Genomic DNA, 6,000 nt, shown 5'->3' with positions numbered 1-6,000 from the left:
GCATTTTTCTTCTTTTGCAATGAAATAAAATTTGTAGCAGGAATATTAACTTCTAATATTATATTATTTAGTCAGCTAATATTACATTATAGTATTATAATTTCATTTTGTATTTTATACCGAGGCAGTTAATCGAGTTCAAAAAAAGAATTATCACTTCTGTAATGTCGTGTCCCATATTTCTTTCGGCACACTAAATTCGCGTTTAGAAAGGCAATTTTAACCTTTGGTCATTATTTCACACTAATCTTCCTTCACATTAAAATCATATTTAAAAAATGAATCATCGTTATTGTACGTGGTGTGCACAGTAGTAATTCATACTTTATTGTCATCATCATTCAGTCTTCACATTGGAATCCGGGATGATAGTTATTATTATTAAAATATTTAGTTACAAGTCGACCATGAAGTCGGGTGGTAACATAGATTTAGGAAGTGCATTAAGACACAATAATATACATAACCCAAAATACAAAGTAGAAAACAAATTTTAAAAAGCCCTCAAAATACCATTTTTCACACTCACAATACATGTCCTCAAAGCACCAAATTTTTCACCAAATATTTCACACAATGAATGTCCACATAGCACCAAATCTTCATCTTATGATCTCGTGATTTCAGTGCGATGGGGTGAAAACACTGATAGAGAAGTGAAAATTCATGTCTTTCAAAAAAAATTCCAGTGCACGAGAGGACAATGCGAAATGATGATACGAAAGTGGAAATTCTTACAATCATCTCGAGGACTGGAAAGTGCAAAACGATTAAAAGGAATTAATGAAAAATCTTGTTAGAAACAAGATTCTTGTGCGCAGTAGGGAAGTATACTAAATTTTGATACTGAAGTGAAAATTCTTGTTATAAACGTGATTTCAGGACGCACGAAGGAAATGCAAAATGATGATACAGAAGCGATCTATTTTTTGTTAAATCTTGATTTTAGTGCACAGAAAGAAGTATGCGTAATGCGTACGTACGTATACGTAATGTATGCGTACGTAAGTATGCGTAATGCGTACGTACTTCCTATACGTACGCTGTACGTACGTATAGGAAGAATAAAGCTGAAACATATAAGACAAAAATGAATATTCTTGTTAAAAATTCGATTTTTGTGCAAAGGAAGATAGATGCAAAATGAAAATACAGAATGAATTTTCTTTTGTTATGGGATCGATGTATTTGCGGAAGTAGAAAAATGCAGAATGCAAATAAAGAAGGTAAAATTTCTGATATAAACTCATTTGAATGCGAAAGCAAATAAAATGCTAAATGTCAATACTTATTATTTCGAATTTTTCTCTCTGTGCATTGAAATTGAGAATATAACAATTTTCACTTAAATGTCCTGGCAAAAATTTCCACTTCTATACTCTCATTATGCATTTTTTTCATTCACTCTAATATCCAGTTTGAGAAATAATTTGCTTTTATTATTTATAATTGTTATATCAAATTTGTCTTCCGTCATATTGGAATATTTCAAATTTATAACAGGAATATTAACTTCTGCATAACAATTTTGCATTTTTTTACTTGAGCACTGAAGTTGAGTTTATGAATGGTATTTTCACTTTTGTATCATCATTTCTCATTTTCCTACCTGCGTACCAAAATGTAGTTTATTACAAGATTTTTCACTTCTGCAGCGCAACAAAATCTATTTTTAAACAAGAATTATCACTAATGTAAGTTATATCGCATATTTATGACTACACATTAAAATCGAGTTTATTACAAGAATGTTTGCTTTTGTATTATAACTCCGCATTTAACTATACCCACAAAAAATCTATTTTACAACAAGAACAAATTCTTAAGATAATCCGGCCAGGTTCTTGACGAGTGTTTTTGTGCTTGTGTGTTTTCTATTCATCAATGGAATATGTGAAATTTTGTGACAAAAATATAATATTTAGTCTGGGTTGCAGAGATGATTGACTTAGTTCTTTACTACGTACCAAAGTGTAACAATAACTATTAGTGCTGCTAGTTTTGTATTAAAAAAAAATATTTGTTTTTGTCAATGCCGGTATGAAGTAATCTTACGGTCATTTACAACAATAAAGACAATTACGTTTTTGACTAGAATCTGCATATCCGGATACATATTAGTGGACGAAACTCCGCTTTTCATTGCTTTATTTGTGTGTTGTTCATGAGAAGAATGACTATTATATTTCGAAGTAGTGTGAATGCTTAATTTTAGGATGCAATTAAAATCTCGACGAGTCGCTATTGCGACTGATCTTTTCCTTGACTCATTCCGAATTTTTAATTCCAGTTTTGTTTGAAGAGGATTACATTCCTAGGGCTGGTTAAAACGGAAAAATACATCAACACCGAACTTTTGTCGTGGCCCAGTGCTTATACTGCTGTCTGCTCCTGTGTACTTGAAGTTTCAACATCTTTGGCCGAATATTTACTTGTGGTACGTATTCGAGCTTAGTAACTAATTGTAAAATATGGAAATATATAATTAATTAGGTTTTTCTGAAATGGCTTCAGTGATTATCAAAGAGGACGGTACCATTCATGCCTAATTATTGAGAGTTATTAAAAAAATATGGCTATGGATAACTAGGAGTTTTTGATTATTTCTTCGTACACCATTTCAATTTCAATGCGTTATTGTCAGTGTGTATATTATTCATGTACATTTCTCTAAAACTTATTGTTTTACTTTTATATTTACTTTTATTAAGCCTGTGCGTTTAATTGTGCTTTTATAAATCTTATAAAAATAGTGATTATTAAGAGTGGAGTGGAAGCTTATTGTTAATGTGTAGATATAACTTATTCAAGACCTGATGCGGTATTGTGTGAAAATAATACGGTTTTAATGATATCTTGGAGATATCATGATTTCTGTTGCAATAAAAACTTCTTTAAATGCATTTCTTAGTGATATGTTGCGATAAACCTAGGATATTGTACTCCTAAATCCATTTATGGTGTTTATCCTAAGCCGTAGGGGGACTTTCTGCCATTTCCTTTTGCGTTGATTCTATATTCTAGTGATTAGTAATGTTTACCATTGGAATAAATTAATAAATTTGATTTGCATTATCACTTGCATGTTGCTGCTGCTGTTCAAGCAGGTTCCAAGGGTGTCATGTGGCGAGGGAGCAACATAGGAAGAACTAGTGCACGATGCTAAAATTACTGATTGGGCAAGTTCTACATTTTACACGAAATACCCTGACATTGAACGTTCAACTACCCTTTCTCACCAGTATGTATGAATAGGGTACCACATTGCCATTTATTTGTTTCTTAAGGGTTGAGGTTAGTGTCTGTAGCTTTGAATATATTTGTTGAAGGTAATTCATTAGAGTTCCTACAGGAAAATGGTGCACTGCAAAGTAAAAGCCAAACACCTCATAATGAAAGTGGCATATAAATATTAGACGCATTGGTTCTCTTTGAGTTCGAACTTAACTTTAATTGTAGCATAAGCTTTACTTTTTTTATACATCACTGATTGGCTGAATTTTTATCATTTTAAGATTGGCGTCATTCTTTTCCAAAGATATTATGGCTTCATCGATAAACATGCAGAAGATAATTCATATTTAAATGTAATTTTTGGGTTTCTTGTTTAGTTTTCGTATTTGTTGTATAGAACACCAAAGAATCATTTTGTCTTCAGTAGAATACATTATAAGGGCCTACTATACTGTATGGTTGAAGTACAACAGAGTGTTTTAAGCATGCTGTAGAGTTGTAATTCTTACTTTCAATTTTCTACTTCAGCATATGGTTAAAATAATTTTGCAATAGGTCATTGCAACATGGTTGAATCTTTTAATCAATGATATTGTAAACCACATACTATGAAGCCACTGCTTTTTATCCTTCAGTCAAGTTTTAAAGTTCCAGTTACGAAGTACCCCCTTATTTTTGCAGAGGAAATTAGTATGTATGAAATGTTATTATGTTCATGAAATTAACTAGGAATATGCTTTGGGAAGGATAGGATGGCCTGGGGTGGCACCCCCCCTCCCCCCATCAGACAACGAATCAGTCCAAGAAAATTTTTGAAGGATAACATTCCTGGAAATACATTTGAAATCATTTTGGCACTAAAGATTTAACTTTTAGTCGATGCAGTTCAATATATAAAATAATTATAAATAATTTTTTTATTTCTCTGAGGCTTTGGGGAGGGATCTTTCCCTTCCTCCCCCCGTAGTTATGCCACTGAGTAACAGTGTTGTGGAATGTTAATGTCATATTATTCCTTTTTATAATTTTGTATGCTGACAGGAAGATTGCCATCTTGGTAATAGAATTAATTTCCCGAAAGTTGTCTGCCAATTGAAATTTAATTTATTAATTTCCTATTGCTCAAACCATGAAATATGATATAGAAACTTAAGTGATTGCAAGTTTAATAAACATTAACACATTATAGAACTTTATCATGACTGTTGATTGTGAGAATTTGATGTATCACTTAGATGCTGTTCATTAAAATTACTTGTGAATTAATGCTTTTGGTGTAGTTAACGAAATTTTATTTATATTTTTAATTACAGGTTCATATACTCGAGTAGTCAATGTCATTGGTGGTAAAGGAACATAGCAACATTGAGAAGAATGCAAGATGTGTGGCAGCTGTCATCACCTATTCATCATTCTCTCCAACTAATTTGAATCCATTTTAATAGAAATGTTACATCTTGTGCACTTAACATTTATTTTTTATTTTGCATTATGTAAATAATCTTAGTTTCAATGGAATTGTTAAATCATTCTGGAAATCTTAAAATGTAACATTTGTGGTGTGTGTACATTATAGACTTTGGAAAAATGTGATTTTTTTCTTTTATATACCTCCTTTGATGATATCTTTTATGATCTGCAACTCTCGTGAAAAGTACATAAACTGCATGACAGCTTGTGACTTATTTAGTTTTTCTTGTCTAATTTTGAGGTAGGATAATATTTCCGATTTTTCGGCACTAAGAATTGACCAGACTTGTCCTTAAATTCCTCGTATAATATCCATTGCGCTGTTTTCATGGAAGTTAACTCAGATAGTACATGCGAAATCTCTTCCGATCTGAAGATAACAATTCTCTCTCAGCTGATATTGTAGTTTTCAAAATCTGAAATTATTCCTTTGACGAGAACAAAACGCTATATAGTAGCCCTGGGAGCAGTAATTGTACTTTTGGAAACAATTTACCCTGTTTCAGACATAAATATGAGAGTTTCACATCTAGAAAAACATCCTGTGAAAAGAATCAAAACTTAACTGAAGCGCGAATATTTGTTATTTTTCACGATTTAAAATTTACAAATTGATAGTAAAGTGTTCCTAGTACCTCAAGACTGAATATATTATAATTACCGAAAATGCGACAGGAATCGCGTATTTATGAAAAAACTGGCATTATATCACTTTCCCCCATAAGACTCTGTAGAGACGGAAGAACTAAAATGGCGGACGTCTCAATTCCCATAGTGGAAGTGTATGGAACGACTCGACCCTATGAGGGAGTAGTGTAGAGAACTGCCATCCAGAGGACTCTGCGCAACGCCGAACTGTGAAGGCCCCCGTACCAAGGGGATACCCATAAGGATAATGCGTATAGGTTTTGATACACCAGTGCCATCTATGCCAGTGGTCCAATGCTGCCGCGAAGTTTGAATGCACATCTCGGCGCGTGTTTCAATTTTTTTTACGCGTCACGATAGAGCGTGCTATTCAGGCCTAATAATGATACTGCAATTGCGAGAAACTTAAAAGCAGTGAATGTAGGAAAATCTTCCTGAAGAACTTCCCCAGGTTACTAAAGCAGTAACCATAATACAAGATTAATGTACAAAGTCAACTGGCGATCTGGTGGTTGGTAAGAATAATGATCTCGGAAACTTACTTCAGTGGACATTAGTATTTATTGATACAATAACTGGCAAAAGAAATACAACAATAACAATTTCAATATGACATACTAAAGAGATGAAATCTGAGAAAGTTAACCA

Source organism: Ischnura elegans, chromosome 9 (genome assembly GCF_921293095.1).
Source record: "Ischnura elegans chromosome 9, ioIscEleg1.1, whole genome shotgun sequence".
Taxonomy (NCBI): Eukaryota; Metazoa; Arthropoda; class Insecta; order Odonata; family Coenagrionidae; genus Ischnura; species Ischnura elegans.
This window is presented reverse-complemented; position numbering follows the sequence as displayed.